At 44.1% G+C, this 18,471-nt stretch overlaps 1 long non-coding RNA gene across 1 annotated transcript in view; it reads left to right on the forward strand.

Moving 5' to 3' along the window:
- The first annotated feature begins 287 nt into the window (after nucleotides 1–287).
- Nucleotides 288–18,471, forward strand: part of LOC141982688 (uncharacterized) — a 103,343-nt gene continuing 85,159 nt past the window's right edge. Inside the window, exon 1 of the long non-coding RNA XR_012638176.1 lies at nucleotides 288–414. This is a non-coding gene — a long non-coding RNA (uncharacterized LOC141982688). The remainder of the gene's footprint in view (nucleotides 415–18,471) is intronic.

Raw genomic sequence — 18,471 nt, forward strand, 5'->3', positions numbered from 1 at the left:
CTTCAGGCCTGGCAAACTAACTCAAAGCATCACTGCTAAATACAAGATTTGAACAGATTATTTACTATAAGTGGTTGTTGTCAATGTAATTTTATAAGTTGACAAGATACTACAATGATGAACACAGAATAGAGAGAGAGATCTAAAAAAGACACAGCTGCTGTAGATTTCATTCCAAGTTTCTAGGGGGGGGGGCTAATTTGCGTCTTATTCCCTTTTTTACTCTTTCTGTGTTTTTCTTTCACTCTTCCTCTGTAGCAGCTAGGCTTAGGGCTTGTCTCCACTTACCAGGGGATCAATGCTTGGTGATCGATCTACCAGGGGTCGATTTAGCGGGTCTAGTGAAGACCTGCAAATTGACTGCCGATCGCGCTCTCCTTGACTCCGGTACTCCACTGGAACGAGAAGCATAAGGTAAGTTGATGGGAGAGTTTCTCCCCTCGACCCTGCGTGGTGTAGACACTGCAATAAATTGACCTAAGTTACATCGACTTCAGTTATGTTATTCACATAGCTGGAGTTGCGTAACTTAGGTCAACTTAGCCCTGTAGTGTAGATCTGTCGTTAGTGTCTGTTCCACAACTGTTTGCGATTCCTCCAGTCCCAAAAATCTGAATGCTTCTGATGAACACGCAAATGCACAAAGTGTGCTAGACATGTATGCTGTGCGTGCACTGCTGACCTATTTGCAGCACTAACCACCTGCTTTCCATAGGGTGGCTTGGGATGGGGAATCCATCAGAGAGGCAGAAATGTCACACTGCAGTGTGGAAGCCTTTTCCTTCTGTAAACTGTTCTCTCTTTCAGTTGCTTTTTCTTTATATGCTTTCTTGCATTGCTCTGTTATCGCAGTGGTGCTGATGCTACATGGACAGCATAGGTAAAAATAGGGACATGAGAAGTAAGTGTAGAGTAATTGGCCCACTCTCTGCCAGTTATCTTCAGGTTAATAGTTTGTTTTTTCTCCTTCTCTTTAAGGGGCCTAAGACTTTTAACAGGTAACTAGTAGGTCAGGTCATCTGAGTAGCTGGGAGTATTTTCTTGATGGCTAAAGTAGTATGTATATTGAGTACTGTGATTCTGACATATATCTGTAACCCTCCACTGCTTGTTTGTGAATTCTGCCTGTCACAATGCAATCTGCTCTACAGGTGCAAGGTACTGTGGCTAATAAGTAACTAGAGGAAATTTTTACTTAGCTGCAATCACTTAAAACAGCATTTTAATTGCTATTACATAAGTGAACCATGTAATGACAAACTGGCACCTGATGTCTTGCTGCCTTCTACAAAGAATGTGCACTTGGCTGGGGTTTTTATGTTTAGCTTTTGCAAATACTAAATCAAAGAGAGAGAGAGATTCTGGCTAGGGTTGTACAGTATATCATTTTGTCCTTCTGAATATTCAAAGTACACTCACTATTTTCTTTCCATAAGGGTCTCATATCCATCAATTGATAAATCAAATCTACTAAAGGTCTGTATGGATCATGTTCTTGTTTAGTATCCCAGCAACATGTATTGTCAGCCAATCCGTTTTCCATTCGGAATAACAGAGCTTTGTTACTCGTGATAGGAGATGAATTGTTGCTTACCTTCTCTTTGGTTTTAATAATAGAATAGTTGGATTTATACTGGCTAATTTGTAAATCTATTGTACCCCTAACTCTACCCCTCTACCCCCCCCCCCCCGCAACTTGGTAGCCACCAAGATGTAGTGTAGATTACACCTATCAAAGGGTTCATTTATAAAACCAGTTCTGGAAAGCAACACTGTCCAGTCCTCAGAATCACTGATGAACCAAAGAGTTTGTTGTGATGATATGTTTGTAATCTAATATTCTTGCTAGAGAGCTTTGGAAATGGCGTTTTACAAAAACTAGTCTGAACTGGTTCTGTCTGGATAAAGAATACCCCCAGCGATGTGGCCTGTGTAAGTGACTTAATCTCACTTTTCCCATAAAGAAATTGATTTGATAGCCTTTTGGAAAAGAAAGAACATGGTAAAAGTGGGGGAAGGGGGGGAAGAGAAATAACCTATTTCAGCAAAGAGGTGCATTTGTGTGTGGATTAAGGGGTTGATTTGGGTTCTCGGGTACCAGAATGGTGGGCAGGGGATAAGAACATGAATGGTGCTAGTGGTTAATTACCTTCACTGTTAAAATGTTTTCTAGTCTGAATTTTGTCTAATTTCAGCTTTCAGACATTGCATATCATTGTGCCTTTTTTTCTAGATTAAAGAGCTGTTTGCAATAAGAAACCTCTTCCCTAGGTAGGTGCTTGTAGATAGTGATCAAGTAAACTTTTAATCTTCTCTTGGACAAGCTAAATAGATTGAGCTTTTTTAGTGTCTCACGGGAAGGCAGGTTTTCCAGACCTGAATCATTCTGGTGTAGCTCTTTTCTGAATCCTTTCCAAATTTTCATCAGAGAAGGAGATTTGTAATCACCCAAGAAAAATATCTAAAATCAAAGTTTTAGCTTCTGAAACAAGTCAACATTCAAGAGAAAAAGTACCTGAATTTATAGCAGATTTAAGAGGCCTGACTTCCATATGTGAGGAGTCTGGTCCAAAGCCCAGGGAAGTAAATTAAAGATCTCCCACTGACTTCAATGCATGTTGGATAAGTCTTTAAGGTGCAGTTGAGAGGATTTATTTGTGTATGCTACTGACAGCAAGGAGCTGTGCAGCAAGTTACTTAATACAGTCTGTGGTGTGCTGGAAGAATCCTGGACACTATGAAGTATTTTGAAAGCAATGCACTTGGTATAGAGAAATTTGACTGCTTTCTTATATCAACTACTTGGGTGCGTTGAGACTTCCATTTTTAAGGAACAGCCAGCCAGTCACTTCACACAAGCATCATCATAGTCTACCAGCAAAACAAGTGGAAAAAAATCAGCTTTTGTAGGTTTTCTCTGTTTGGGGAAGGGACGCTTAGGGCTCGACCTTGCCAATGGCTAAAGTGCCCTCAGCTCCCCGTGAGCTCAGTTGGAATTGAATGAACTCAGCACCTTGCAGGGGGTCAAGCCCTTCCTGCAGGGGAGGCAGGTTTAAGAAGTTACAGTATCAGGCATGTTCATTGTGGGAGACATTGAGCAAATGGGTGTGATCATAGATTGATCCTTGACAATGGCAGGATTACCCAGATATGGCTTTCAACCATCACTCCTCAAAATCATTAACCAGACCCAGCAATACTGGGTGAGGGCTCACTTACTGCTAGTTCTCCATATCCCCCAAAGCCCCAGATGGGAACTGTAGAGATAGAAAAAACAAAACATGGGAGTGTCTTCAATGATCTTTCTTTTCAGGGTAATTTATAACTCCCATTGAGCTTGGAGTGAGCTGAGAGACTGGGTTTATTCTTTCACCCACTCTATAATTTCAGGCTACCATGTTCCTATCTATACACCATTGCTCAAGTTCTGTTCTTATCAGAGATTAAGGCCTTCATGTCCAAATCATGTTGATAGGACTCTCCTGCTGCTGCTTGTGAGAACACACAGACTCAGATCTTTATAGGATTTAAGCTCCTACTTTCAGTGGAAGTGGCCACACTGATCAGGAATTTCACTTACAAACGGTGCTGCCAACTGGCTGACCTTTGTATAAGTCCTTTGCCCACATATGAAGAGGTTAATTTCTGAATGTCACTTATAAAATGTTCCTTTTTCTATTATGTGAGAACTAACTGCCTCCAGCTCCCACAGCCTATTCTAACTTACATTGGTTTTAGATCAGTGTAATTCTTTCAGTGGATTTACTTACAACTTGCACAAGTGAGGGCAAGAGAAGAATCAGGCCCTGAGTGCTTCCTTCCCACAAGTCTCTCAACCCCAGTGGGGGTATAATCCCAGGGTCACGCTGAACACAAACACTTTCCTTTTGCCACTGATAAAAGTGAGAAGCGGATTGATCTCTCTGAGATCAAATGAGCGATAACAACAAGCCATCAATCACCTGCCATTTACTAGGACTAGCAATTAATCTTATAGCCTTTATAAAGCTTTCTAAAATCCAGGAAAGGTTGTGAGAAACAGCCCCAACTTTCATCAAAAGCCCAAGAAAAAAGGTAAAGGTTTGATAATTGTTTTCATTGTCCAAGTCTTTCTCAGTCAGGACCCTTCTACTATGTATTCCTTTGTAAGGTGCTAGTTTGCACATCTTCTGAATGTTCTTTGAAAGCAGCTTTTCCATTCTATGAAACCTTGTGAAAATTCAGTGGGCGATTCTGTTGGCCCTGTAATAGGCTATGTAGTGTAAGTTATCACTACCCTCTTCTAGAGGGGCTATCAGACCTGATCAAGTGGGAGCGTTGTCCTTCTCATGTCATGTTTACAGAGCATATGGTCACTCCTCCAACAAAAGATTTAAGCAAGAGTGTAACTTTAAGCACGTGAATAGTCCTACTACTTGTGTGCTTAAATACCATGTCAAGGTAACATGGATGTAATATTAATCATGTGACTTCAGTGGGACTACTTAGGGACTTAGTCATGCGTAGCGTGACCCTATTTCCCAAAGGGAAAATGGGACACCGCATGGGGCTAGCCCGAGCTGCTTGCTCAAGCCGCCTTTGCCCCCCGCGCAAGGCCTCAGTTGCTGATCGCCCGAGCCCTGCTTCCCCTCTCCTGTGCAGGGCTAGCATCACCGCTTATCCCCACCCCCATGTTCCGCTGCGCCCCACTTTTTTGACAAAAGGGAGTATCTCATGAAGCTGGCAAGAGCAAACGGGACAAATGCCCACTTTTGCCACAAAAGTTGGGGCGGCCGGGACAGGGCTTAAAAAAGGGACTGTCCTGGCTAAAACAGGCCGAATGGTCACCCTAGACTCATGCATGTAGTTGAGTACCTTGCTGAAATGGGGCCATGAGCCCTAAAACCTGGGGGCAGCTCCTCAGCTGGTGTAAATTGTCATAGCTCTATTGAAGTCAATGGATTGTGATTGTGCTCAGATACTATGCTAATGGGGGCTATATAAGCCCCCATTATGATGTGATTGGAATAACAGAGACTTGGTGGAATAACTCACATGACTGGAGTACTGTCGTGGATGGATATAAGCTGTTCAGGAAGGACAGGCAGGGCAGAAAAGGTGGGGGAGTTGCACTGTATGTAAGAGAGCAGTATGACTGCTCAGAGCTCAAGTATGAAACTGCAGAAAAACCTGAGAGTCTCTGGATTAAGTTTAGAAGTGTGAGCAACAAGGGTGATGTCGTGGAGGGAGTCTACTATAGACCACCAGACCAGGGTGATGAGGTGGACGAGGCTTTCTTCTGGCAACTCGCAGAAGTTACTAGATCGCAGGCCCCGGTTCTCATGGGAGACTTCAATCACCCTGATATCTGCTGGGAGAGCAATACAGTGGTGCACAGGCAATCCAGGAAGTTTTTGGAAAATGTAGGGGACAATTTCCTGGTGCAGGTGCTGGAGGAACCAATTGGGGCGGAGCTCTTCTTGATCTGCTGCTCACAAACTGGGAAGAATTAGTAGGGGAAGCAAAAGTGGATGGGAACCTGGGAGGCAGTGACCATGAGATGGTCGAGTTCAGGATCCTGACACAGGGAAGAAAGGAGAGCAGCAGAATACAGACCCTGGACTTCAGAAAAGCAGACTTTGATTCCCTCAGGGAACTGATGGGTAAGATCCCCTGGGAGAATAACATGAGGGAGAGGAGTCCAGGAGAGCTGGCTGTATTTTAAAGAATCCTTATTGAGGTTACAGGGAGAAACCATCCCGATGTGTACAAAGAATAGTAAATATGGCAGGCGACCAGCTTGGCTTAACAGTGAAATCCTTGCTGCTCTTAAATACAAAATAGAAGCTTACAAGAAGTGGAAGATTGGACAAATGACCAGGGATGAGTATAAAAATATTGCTCGGGCTTGCAGGAGTGAAATCAGGAAGGCCAAATCACACCTGGAGTTGCAGCTAGCAAGAGATGTTAAGAGTAACAAGAAGGGTTTCTTCAGGTATGTTAGCAAGAAGAAGAAAGTCAAGGAAAGTGTGGGCCCCTTACTGAATGAGGGAAGCAACCTAGTGACAGAGGATGTGGAAAAAGCTAATGTACTCAATGCTTTTTTTGCCTCTGTCTTCACGAACAAGGTCAGCTCCCAGACTACTGCACTGAGCAGCACAGCATGGGGAGAAGGCGACCAGCCCTTTGTGGAGAAAGAAGTGGTTCGGGACTATTTAGAAAAGCTGGATGAGCACAAGTCCATGGGGCTGGATGTGTTACATCCGAGAGTGCTAAAGGAGTTGGCGGATGTGATTGCAGAGCCATTGGCCATTATCTTTGAAAACTCATGGCGATCGGGGGAGGTCCCAGATGACTGGAAAAAGGCTAATGTAGTGCCCATCTTTAAAAAAGGGAAGAAGGAGGATCCTGGGAACTACAGGCCAGTCAGCCTCACCTCAGTCCCTGGAAAAATCATGGAGCAGGTCCTCAAAGAATCAATCCTGAAGCACTTACATGAGAGGAAAGTGATCAGGAACAGTCAGCATGGATTCACCAAGGGCAAGTCATGCCTGACTTATCTAATTGCCTTCTATGACGAGATAACTGGCTCTGTGGATGAGGGGAAAGCAGTGGACGTGTTGTTCCTTGACTTTAGCAAAGCTTTTGACACGGTCTCCCACAGTATTCTTGCCAGCAAGTTAAAGAAGTATGGGCTGGATGAACGGACTATAAGGTGGATAGAAAGCTGGCTAGATTGTCGGGCTCAACGGGTAGTGATCAATGGCTCCATGTCTAGTTGGCAGCCGGTATCAAGTGGAGTGCCCCAGGGGTCGGTCCTGGGGCCGGTTTTGTTCAATATCTTCATAAATGATCTGGAGGATGGTGTGGATTGCACCCTCAGCAAGTTTGCAGATGACACTAAACTGAGAGGAGAGGTAGATACGCTGGAGGGTAGGGATAGGATACAGAGGGAACTAGACAAATTGGAGGATTGGGCCAAAAGAAATCTGATGAGGTTCAACAAGGACAAGTGCAGAGTCCTGCACTTAGGACGGAAGAATCCAATGCACCGCTACAGACTAGGGACCGAATGGCTCGGCAGCAGTTCTGCAGAAAAGGACCTAGGGGTTACAGTGGACGAGAAGTTGGATATGAGTCAACAGTGTGGCCTTGTTGCCAAGAAGGCCAGTGGCATTTTGGGATGTATAAGTAGGGGCATTGCCAGAAGATCAAGGGACGTGATCGTTCCCCTCTATTCGACATTGGTGAGGCCTCATCTGGAGTACTGTGTCCAGTTTTGGGCCCCACACTACAAGAAGGATGTGGAAAAATTGGAAAGAGTCCAGTGGAGGGCAACAAAAATGATTAGGGGACTGGAACACATGACTTATGAGGAGAGGCTGAGGGAACTGGGGATGTTTAGTCTTCGGAAGAGAAGAATGAGGGGGGATTTGATAGCTGCTTTCAACTACCTGAAAGGGGGTTCCGAAGAGGATGGCTCTAGACTGTTCTCAGTGGTAGCAGATGACAGAACAAGGAGTAATGGTCTCAAGTTGCAGTGGGGGAGATTTAGGTTGGATATTAGGAAAAACTTTTTCACTAGGAGGGTGGTGAAACACTGGAATGCGTTACCTAGGGAGGTGGTGGAATCTCCTTCCCTAGCCCTGGTCTACACTAGGACTTGAGGTCGAATTTAGTAGCATTAAATCGATGTAAACCTGCACCCGTCCACACGATGAAGCCCTTTATTTCGACTTAAAGGGTTCTTAAAATCGATTTCCTTACTCCACCCCTGACAAGTGGATTAGCGCTTAAATCGGCCTTGCCGGCTCGAATTTGGGGTACTGTGGACACAATTTGACGGTATTGGCCTCCGGGAGCTATCCCAGAGTGCTCCATTTTGACCGCTCTGGACAGCACTCTCAACTCAGATGCATGATTGTTTGCCGTTGCTCTGACGCAGGGAGGGGCGACTGAGGACACGGCTTACAGAGTTGGCTTCAGGGAGCTAAAATCAACAAAGGGGGTGACTTTACATCAAGGAGTATTTCAGGCAGGACTTCACGGAGGGTTCCAATAAGAAATGGTACACCTAAGTTATTGTTCTTATTGGAACAAGGAGGTTAGCCTGGCCTCTGATTGATACATGGCTAGATTTACCTCGCTGCACCTTCTCTGTGAGTGACTGCAGTGTGACCTAGAGGAATGAGTCCCCTAGACGGGGGGGGGGGGGGAAGCAAATGAGTAGAAAACAAATCTGGTCTATTTCTTGTTTTGATCCACTCCATCTATCTTTTACATCTTTGGCTGGCAGCAGACAGTGCAGAAGGACTGCATGCCATCCACATCTCATGGCTGCTCGGCAGAAGATGGTACAGTACGACTGCTAGCCATCCTCATCTCTTGCCTGCCCGGCAGAAGATGGTACAATACGACTGCTAGCAATCCGTATCACCTGCCTGCTCACCATAAGACGGTTCAATAGGACTGACTGCAGGACTAAAGAGAATGACCTGGTCAAGTCACTTCAAATTTAGTCCCTGCGCCCATGTCTGCCCAGGTGCTCCCAGCCGACGTGGCCAGGAGCACCTCGGACATGACGATGACGGCTACCAGTCATATTGCACCGTCTGCTGCCAGAAGGCAATGGGTTGCTGCTACTGTGTAGCAATGCCGTACCGCGTCTGGCAGCACCCAGGAGACATACGGTGACGGTTACCTGAGCGGGCTCCATGCTTGCCGTGGTATGGCGTCTGCACAGGTAACTCAGGAAAAAAGGCGCGAAACGATTGTCTGCCCTTGCTTTCACGGAGGGAGGGAGGGAAGGGGGGGACTGACGATATGTACCCAGAACCACCCGCGACAATGTTTTAGCCCCATCAGGCATTGGGATCTCAACCCAGAATTCCAATGGGCAGTGGAGACTGTGGGAACTGTGGGATAGCTATCCACAGTGCAACGCTCCGGAAGTCGACTCTAGCCTCGGTACTGTGGAAGCACTCCGCCGAGTTAATGCACTTAATGCACTTAGAGCGTTTTCTGTGGGGACACACACACTCGAATATATAAAACCGATTTCTAAAAAAACGACTTCTATAAATTCGACCTTATTCCGTAGTGTAGACATACCCCTAGAAGTTTTTAAGGTCAGGCTTGACAAAGCCCTGGCTGGGATGATTTAGTCGGGGATCGGTCCTGCTTTGAGCAGGAGGTTGGACTAGATGACCTCCTGAGGTCCCTTCCAACCCTGATATTCTATGATTCTATGGTTTTATGATAAGTACCTTAGATAGAATAATTTTGTTCCTGTCTTCAAGCACAGATTTCAAGTTAAGTATCATATATAGGGCGTACCTTACATTTGTAGCCAGAAGAGAACTGTGCCTTCCGCACAGCACACTTATGCTCCCCTGTAAATTAACATTAAGGAGAAAGGGAGGGACCGTAGTTCTGATAAAATTAACAATACTCTGCATTTATATAGTTGTTTTACTGATGTATCTCAAAGTGCTCAACAAGCATCAATTAATTAAGCCTTACTACAGCTCTGAAAGGTAAGCATATCTATTTTATAACTGACCACGACCTGGAGAAGTTAAGTGCTTTGCTCAAAGTCACGCAGTGAGTTTGGAGTATAACTCAGGGCATCTGACTTCTAGTTCCACTAGATTACACTGCCTCATTGGTATGATTGTTCATCCAGAACTCAAACCAAAAGAGAACCAAACTTTTGTTGAGGTTCAATAAAGTTTGGATTAACTATTTTTTCAAGTATTTTTCACTTTTTTTTGCTCTTCTAAACTTCCTAATTAGACTCGATTGAAAGTAAAAGTGCAAGAATACTACTTGATAGGCTGTTCTTGTGATAATTTAGAAAACACAAGAAGCAGGAAGTGGTGAAACCCTGTAACAGTGAGTTTTCCATTCCTAATTGTCAGACTTGGGAATTCTGTGTAATTTGACAAGAAGCGGAAAAGCATCCAAACGTTGATATTGATCTGAACCAAAGCTCCAATTTGGTGGGGAGGGGGGATTCGCTAATTATAATTTACCTCTTTGTCAAACCAGGCCCTAGTCATTCATTCTGAAAATGCCAGTCAGTTTGATCCAAAAGCATGAAATTCTTGGTTTTGTTCACAATTCCCAAAAGGGTGACTTCCCAAAAACTCAGTCAATCAAAACTGTATAATAAAGCATACTGTCAAGAATCAGGGCCTGCAGCAAAGCAAGTCTGGATGAAGTCTGGGCAACCTAAAGAGTGCAGCTGCCTGTCGTAGGCCATCTGATCCGCTATACCTCCTGATTGGTTTCTAGAGTCAGTAGACTGACTGGCTCCTAAACCACAGGAGAAGCATTAGCAGCAAAGTGGCTGCTCAAAACACTTGACCGTGACTGCAGTAGCTTCTGTGCCTGCTTGTTCCTAGTCTTGGGCACAGCCTTGCCATACTCCAGGTAACCTGACTCTGACCCTCGGCTCCATTTCCTGACCGCTCACTTTGGCTCTGACCCTTGGTTTTAGCTTTGGCTCCGATTCCTGGCCTCTGACTCCGGCTCTGACCCTTGGTTCCAATTCCTGACTCCTGACACCTGCTGTACCCATGGGGCCTGACTGCTGCTCTAACCACTGGCTACAACTGCCTGTGTCCCTGCCACAGACACCCCCCCTCCCCAGTAGGTATTGTTTCACATCCTCAAATGATGTATAAGACCAGCGGTTCCCAAACTTTTTGCCAGCATGACCCCATTTTCAGACTTTATTGCTTCCTGTGACCCCAGACAGCTTAGAGAACACCATTTTGTAGAGCATGGGATTGCAACCCCATCCACTGATGACACAACCCCATTTGGAGTTGTGACCCATAGTTTGGGATCCACTGCATTAGATTATTCTTTAAAAAAAAAAAAGACTAGGGGCCAGCTTTTTATCTACTTTTCCAGCATATTTAATAATTTACATTCACTTTTTAAATAATTTCCTCAGTGTTTGGTACTTTCAAAATTCTTTTTGCATCTGCAGTTTCTCATCTTTTGCCGGTAGCATTGATCATTGCAGAATCTTTTACTGGAAACAATTCTTTAACAATAGCAGAAGCAGCCACTCCTACCAGAAAGTCCATATAAATAGCTCCCAAGTGTACTTTACATAGGAACAGTCCTAGTGGAACAGACCATGTGGTCTGGAATCCTGGCAGCCTATGCTAGATGCTTTAGTAGAGTTTTCTGTAGTTAGGGATTTGCAGAAACTGAGAAACTGTACAAGGAACATAGGAAAAACTGCATGATGGTATAGTGTTTCCTGCAGTGAGGTCTTTGCAGAACTAGTAGACTCAGACAAAACACACTGCTGTTTGGAAACTAGATGTGTATTCCTTTAATTTTTCTTATATTGAGCATTAATTAATCTCAGGTCAGATCCAGACTGTGTGTCAGGCTGCTTCTTCAAAAGAGGCTTTCCCACAGTCATTATTTTTCCATGTACAAGTTGCAAAACACATTTACAGTTTAAGAACCTGATCCTGCAATGGAATTTATGTGGGTGGAAGGGTCCATCCATGCTTATTCCAATGATAGGACTGGGGCCCCAAATGGTTTATTTTAGATTAAACTAAACCGCAGGAAAGAACAAAAGTAAAGTCTGTGTGATTGTGTGTCTCCTCCAGAACAAGCTCTAGCAGCTGAGAACAAAATGGCTGCTGAACTCTGCACTGGGTGAGAATTCTTAACAATGTACAAATGCAATACACAGAAACAAAAAGGCTTTGCAATAGCTACATCCTGTATGCCACAGTCAGTCAGTAAGAAGAGCAACAAGCCCCATATGGATGCCTTGTTCCAATTTGGCAGTTTCTTTGTGTTGTGATTTGTCATTCTTCCTTCAAATTTGACTGGATTAAGTTCATAATGAGATTTCCCTTGCAGTGGAGTGATTGGAGGTTGTGAAGTTATATTTAAGTGTGAAAGCTGAACGCTGATGTCAGCTAGAGTGTAGGTACGATAGTTACCCTCAGTCAGAACCTAAACATCTGTAATGCAATTAAAGCTTTTTGGATTCCATGCAGTGTATTATAAGGCAGGCTAAGGCTGTGCAGATTGCTGGCAGGTGTTTTTTTTGTTTTGCTATATATATATATTTTTTTTTTTGTTAAGAATTTCCGGAGTTTTATAGAGATTTTATAATATTTCTGTGGTTATTACAAGTAGTCAATTACTATGGAAATTATAGACTATGCTTGAATGTTTGGAGTGAGAAATTATAGATAATTCCTGGTATGTCGGTCCAGTTTCTATGGTAATCTGACTAATTGTGAATTAATTGCCTGTTGTTGCCATGGTTCTTTATGATAATTCCAGGCTGTTAATGTTTGAAACATTCAGGGTTACACTTTATGCTTGGCTTTGCTACTTGTTACCCTGCCTCCTCAGATGTTTCAAGACAATTATAGTCAAAAACAGGAAATAAAACTATTTGGGGATGTGAACATGAAAATCTAAAAGGTAATTTAAAAAAATTCCTCTTGCTGTATTGGTTGGTTCTAGATAGGACCAGTCTGAAGTCCGTCAAAGACCGTGGGAGCCTTTCCATTAACTACAGGGGCCTTTGAATCAGGCCCATTATTTTTCTTGTTCAGTAGTGATGTACAGGTCATGGGTTTTGCTTCTTCTTTCCTTATTGCCGCTGCCCAGACTAAACCACTACCTAAAGTAAGGAGAGACCACAAACTTGGACCAAATAAAAAGTCGCAACCCTCTTCAAAAGCAACATTCAGACCTTCCATAACAGGAATCTAGGGAAAGCTGAAACCCCCAAGGAAAGGTGGAGGCATGAATCCGTCACGACTTTTCTAATAGAAAGTGATTCTCCCAATAGCACCAACTTGACAACTGTCGATGGATGATACTGTGGAACCACTGCAGAGTTACACGGTGATAAATAGTAGAGATTGTTTTCTCATTGGAGTCACTGTAGGATATGACTTGACTTCATGGGGAATCTAGAGTGGTTCCTAGGGACAGGAAATATATTTGAATCCGTTTTGTAAAGGGTTGTGCGAACTATGCTGCTGTGTAAATGACTTCTGTGCTGCTATCTAAACTTCTATTTATTCTAAGCCCTCTGTTTTCCAAAACAGGGTCATGCCCCATGATGTTTGTTAATTATATTCACCATTCCCTAGATTACATAAATTAATATAATCAAGATTTTATATAATCTCCCCACACACCATGATATTTGGCTTATCAAAGCTCTGCTGTATTATTAATTATGATTATTTATCATTAATTACACACACAAAACTACGTTAAAAGAATATAATTAAGGTTGGGAAGTTAAGCTCTCAAAAGATAGGGAATGCCAGAATTACTGTAATCTGTGCAATTTTAAAGCAGCTCCTGCATCATGATACCGTCTTTAATTACTTGATCACACACAGTTTTTTCCACAGGACTCCTGCCTCATCCAGAGCACAGAATGGACGGTGCTCATTTAGTGAGCAGCTATTCAATATTTTGTATTATTCTCATGGTTTCTTGTGTGGCCCCCAGGGCTTATTTATTGTACTCTATTCAAACCCTGTTCTAAAGACCAATATATTGATTAGTTTATGGGCTTTTCTATGGCACTCATCAGTATAGTATCTGAGTGCTTCACAAATATTATTTTACTTTCACAACACCCCTGTGAGATAAGGGGGTGGCATTAGCTCCATTTTACAGATGGGGAACTGAGGCACTTGGAGATTAAGGTCAAAAGTATCCACTAACTTGAGGTGACTGATTTAAGATGCCTAGACTTGATTTTTCAGAGTACTTTATTTGTTTAAAGTACAGCTCGCATTGACTTCAGCTTCAGCTGTGAGTGCTCAGCTTTTCTGCAAATGAGACCTCAGGTATCAAGCTGTGCACCTGAAAAATGAAGAACACAAATTAGTGTGCACATGTCAAACATCTGGATTAAATTACTTGCCCAGAATCACATAGGAACTCTGGCAGAGTCAGAGATAGAATCCAATTATCAGGGCAGCATTCAATTACCTTAACTATGAGACTTTTCTTTCTCTTCCTATAACCCCGTGCCTCATTCACTACACACCTTCCAACTTTTACCAGAAATGCAGGGAGGCCTACAGACAATGGCTTCTGGCACGAGCAAACTGTGATTCACTCTGTGGAAAAAACAGGAGTGTGTGATAATGTAATTAAAGACTATATCATAGCACATATGCACAAAGAGTCAAACTAAAGTTTCACAGGCAACTTTAATTCTGGCACGTGCTATCTTTTGAGAGCTTGACTTTACAATCTTAATGCTTTTTAAAATATTTTTTGCATGAAATTTCCTAGTTTTTAAAAAAGCAAACTGAAAAACTAGAAATTCCACCACACAGATCTCACCGCTTGAGCTAACAGAGTAACTGATAGTAGTAGTAGGCTGTCATCCTCTACATGGGCCAGTACTAGAGGTGGATGAGACATACATGTTGCCAGTGGGTTTCACAGGTATTTGCTGACAGCTGAGGAATGTTGGGTTCTTTTCCATGCTATGCAAGGAAATGTGCTCTTGTGGCCACAGTTTCTTCTGCTCATTCCTCCCTATGCTTGACCCTTTCTGCCATATTCCTTCCAAATTGTCCTTGTCCACTTCTCATCCCAGTCTCCTTTCCTTGCAAAGCCAGTCCTAGTTTCCCATTCCTGGCTTGCCGTCTGAGTCCCAATCTCCCCATCCACTAGGTCTCTCCTTCCTGCACCTAGCCACAGTTGTCTTGCCCAGCCAGTTCCAGTTTCCCCTTCCTTATTCCTCTTCAGACTGTCTGTTACTCTCTCCCTCCTTCCCCCCGCCCATTACTTCCCAGTCCCAACCTCCCTCCTGCCTCATTGGATTCAGTGGGTATTAGAGGCATGGCTGTGAATCCCACTTCCAGAGCCATGTAGTAAGGGTCAGACACGCAGTACTGCTGGCATAACCCAAAGAAATTAACCTGTTATTTCCTGGCCCATGTGACCGAGATCGAGTCTCTAGCATTCTAATGTCTGCAGAGGTGTGTTACTGTAGGATGGGTTATCTGTAATCCAGAGAAAAACTCCAAATCAAGGGTCAGGTTCTTCCTTCCATTGGATGATGTAGGGAGAGCAAGACAATGTCTCTGAAGCTGCAGCAGCAGGGTTTGCTGGCTTTGCAGCAGGCTACCACAGAACACTCAAGTCTTCCCTCTTGACTCTGCAGCATCAGAAGGGGTGAGGCTAGATTGGAGCAGGGGGACATCTGGATTCCACAGAGTCCTCCTCTCTGGTCCTGAGCATTTCCTATCAGACATCGAGGTGGGAACTGATGTTGATCCAAACATACAGCTGCTGAGGATTGAGCAGCTTCTTGCCAAGCTATGCACAATGATCAGCTTGCAAATATACATAAAACCATACACTGACTGACTGCACTGCAAGGACTCCCCTGAGCAGTTGTGGGGAGGCAGGAGCTCATTCCCTACCTTCCTCACAACAGGGCAGTGGGCGAGCCTGAAGAGAGCGAGAAGCAGTTGTAGAGGGGGAACCTGGAATAACCATGGGAACCTAAGGCATGCTGCTTATGGCACAAAAGTGCCCAGGTGGTTGTTGGTGTGTATCTAAGGGGGATGCGATGGAATGGAACTTCTTCCAACATCCAACTCTAGGCCATGTCCATCACCCACTCCTTACCCTTCTGCACTCCCTGTAGGCTGGAAACCAGTAAAGGGAGCAGAGAGGTTGCCTGCTCAGCAGGTACACAGGAGAATCAATTGCAGCTCAAGACTGCCTGCTTCCCACAGCCCAGATGAATACTTGGACTCTACGAATTTGTCAGTGACCTGCATGTGAGTGTTGCAGGAGATGACACTTGACACATCTGCAAACAGCTTCTTTTGTGCTGCTGGGTGAGGGAGAATCCAGGTGCAGTTTTAGAAGCTCTGGGGAAGTTTTGGGATCTGGAACAGATGTCTCTGGTTCCTCAAGATGAGCGGGTTTGGTGGACCCACGCCCCAGTACCCTGCTGTGCTCTCCATGCTGGCAGCACTAACAAACAATTCTGTAGGGTGACTCCTGTGCCTCTGTATTTCCTCAGCCACATGTATCGTATCCTTCTCTGGCAGACAGTCCACCAGGAGGATAAGAGGTCGCTACTGCTACTATCTGATGAGTTCATTTGGGTGAGCGTAAGTGGTAGAAGCATGTGCTTAGGGATTGAATTTGAGCCTTCAAGCTCCTAGAGTGACCTATTACTTTTATGGATCTCCTTCCTTCAGTTATACAAAGATAAATTAAAGTTCCATTTGGTAGTAAAGAGAGACATTTTAAACCCTTCATGGCTAGTCTCCTCACAGCCAAACTGCTTTTTCTCAGGGTTGCTGCCCACCAACTTAGTTTCCCATCATCTCTTTCTTGGCTGCGGTCTCTTGATTGCAGGAGCGCAGCAGATGTTCTACCTTTGCTCTTTTATTTACATTCTTCATTTCTTTGTATAGAGCTTGTCATAAACATACAGCTACGGGTAGCATAAAATCCCTCCTTTACCTGTAAAGGGTTAAGAAGCTCAGATAACCTGGTTGGCACCTGACCAAAAGGACCAATAAGGGGAGAAGATACTTTCAAATCTGTGGGGGAAGGTTTTTGTTTTGTTTTTCTTTGTGTTCTCTCCAGAGACAAAGAGAGAGACCAAGCAAGTAATCCATCTCCGACTGAATGATGAAGTGAGCTGTAGCTCACGAAAGCTTATGCTCAAATAAATATGTTAGTCTCTAAGGTGGCACAAGTACTCCTTTTCTTTTTGCGAATACAAACTAACACGGCTGCTACTCTGAAATCTAAAATTATACAAACAGTAAGTAATAGCAAGGAAATCAGTTAGAGTATCTTTTGTTTTAGCTTGTGAATTTTCCCTAGGCTAAGAGGGATGTTTATTCCTGGTTTTGTTTTTTTTGTAACTTTAAAGTTTTGCCTAGAAGGGAATCCTCTATGCTTTGAATCTGATTACCCTGTAAAATTACCTTCTATCCTGATTTTACGGAGGTGCTTCTTTTACTTTTTCTTTATAATAAAATTCTGCTTTTAAGAACCTGATTGGTTTTTAGTGTCCTAAAAACCCAAGGGGCTGGTCTGTGCTCACCTTGTTTACTCTCAAGCCTCCCCAGGAAAGGGGGTGAAGGGGTTTGGGGGGATATTTTGGGGAAACAGGAACTCCAAGTGGTCCTTTTCCTAAATCTTTGTCTAACTCACTTGGTGGTGGCAGCGATACTGTTCCAAGGACAAGGAAGAATTTGTGCCTTGGGGAAGTTTTTAACCTAAGCTAGTAGATATAAGCTTAGCGGGTCTTTCATGCAGGTCTCCACAGCTGTACCGTAGAGTTCAGAGTGGGGAGGGAACCCTGACAGAGCTGCATGTGCCATGATTGGCCTCTTCAAAACACCCAAGTCCTCTATGTAGACAGGCAGCAGCAGCCAAGTCCCCAAGCCAAACTCCCATTGAGAGCAGGGGGAGACTAGTCTGGGTTGTCAGGACCTCAGGGTTTGGCCTATGGTGACTCCAGACACTGCAGCTGCTGCCACCTACATGGTGAATCATCCAGCCCATCACCACATCCTGCTAGAGGTGTCACTGGCTGATTATTTGGAGAACAGAAATCTTTTGTTAGAGGCAGATTTTTTTTCTTTACATGGCTCCCCAGGGATTCACAGTGAAACCTGACGTTGAAGGATTCTCTCCAAGGAGTTCCCTGCTCATCCACTTGCAATGGTCTCTGACAGTGGCAATGGGTCTCTGTAGGCTGTCTCTTCTATGAGTGTCTGAATGGGAGAATATTGAGTCTTGTGATTTAAGGCACAGGTCTGAGTCAGGGCTCCTGGGTTCTATGGCTCTGGAAGCGGGTGGAGCTGGACTGATAGTCAGTACAGAGATTTAATCCTATTTGTGTCAATGATGTTGTGTATGACCTTCCTTGCACCCACTCACTTTCCATTTCTCCCCCCTAGATAATAGGGATTGTGACGTTACGTACCTTGGGGGAGCACCCTGTAACTCCCCATATTCCTAATCTGTATATAATTGCGATATTACATATAGAGCATGCCTTGTAAGGTATCGGGGGAAAGGTTACGATCTGCTGAAAGTCATTTCTATATCCGTATATGTGTATCATTAATGCATATGAAGTTATGAGTATTGTGTTGTATGGTGGTCACTAAAACACGCTGTAAATTGGGGAATCAGCCAGATATTAGCTCCCAAGAGGCAACAGCAAGAAAAGTAACCAACGCCCGGGCAGGGTGTGAAACAACCCATCAACAGCCATTGTCCAGCAAGGGAGCTACAACGCAATGATTCACCTGCATGAGGCCACACCAGCAGAATTGCTCAGCCTTGCTTGGAGAGACTCAGCAATACCCCCAGACATGCCTGGACTTGTGTTTTCCAAGCACATGGACTGAGGGTATAAAACAGACAGAGTGGACACATACGGGCCCTTTCTCCTTCACCTACATA

This window comes from Natator depressus, chromosome 2 (assembly GCF_965152275.1).
Source record: "Natator depressus isolate rNatDep1 chromosome 2, rNatDep2.hap1, whole genome shotgun sequence".
In the NCBI taxonomy this organism is placed as follows: domain Eukaryota; kingdom Metazoa; phylum Chordata; order Testudines; family Cheloniidae; genus Natator; species Natator depressus.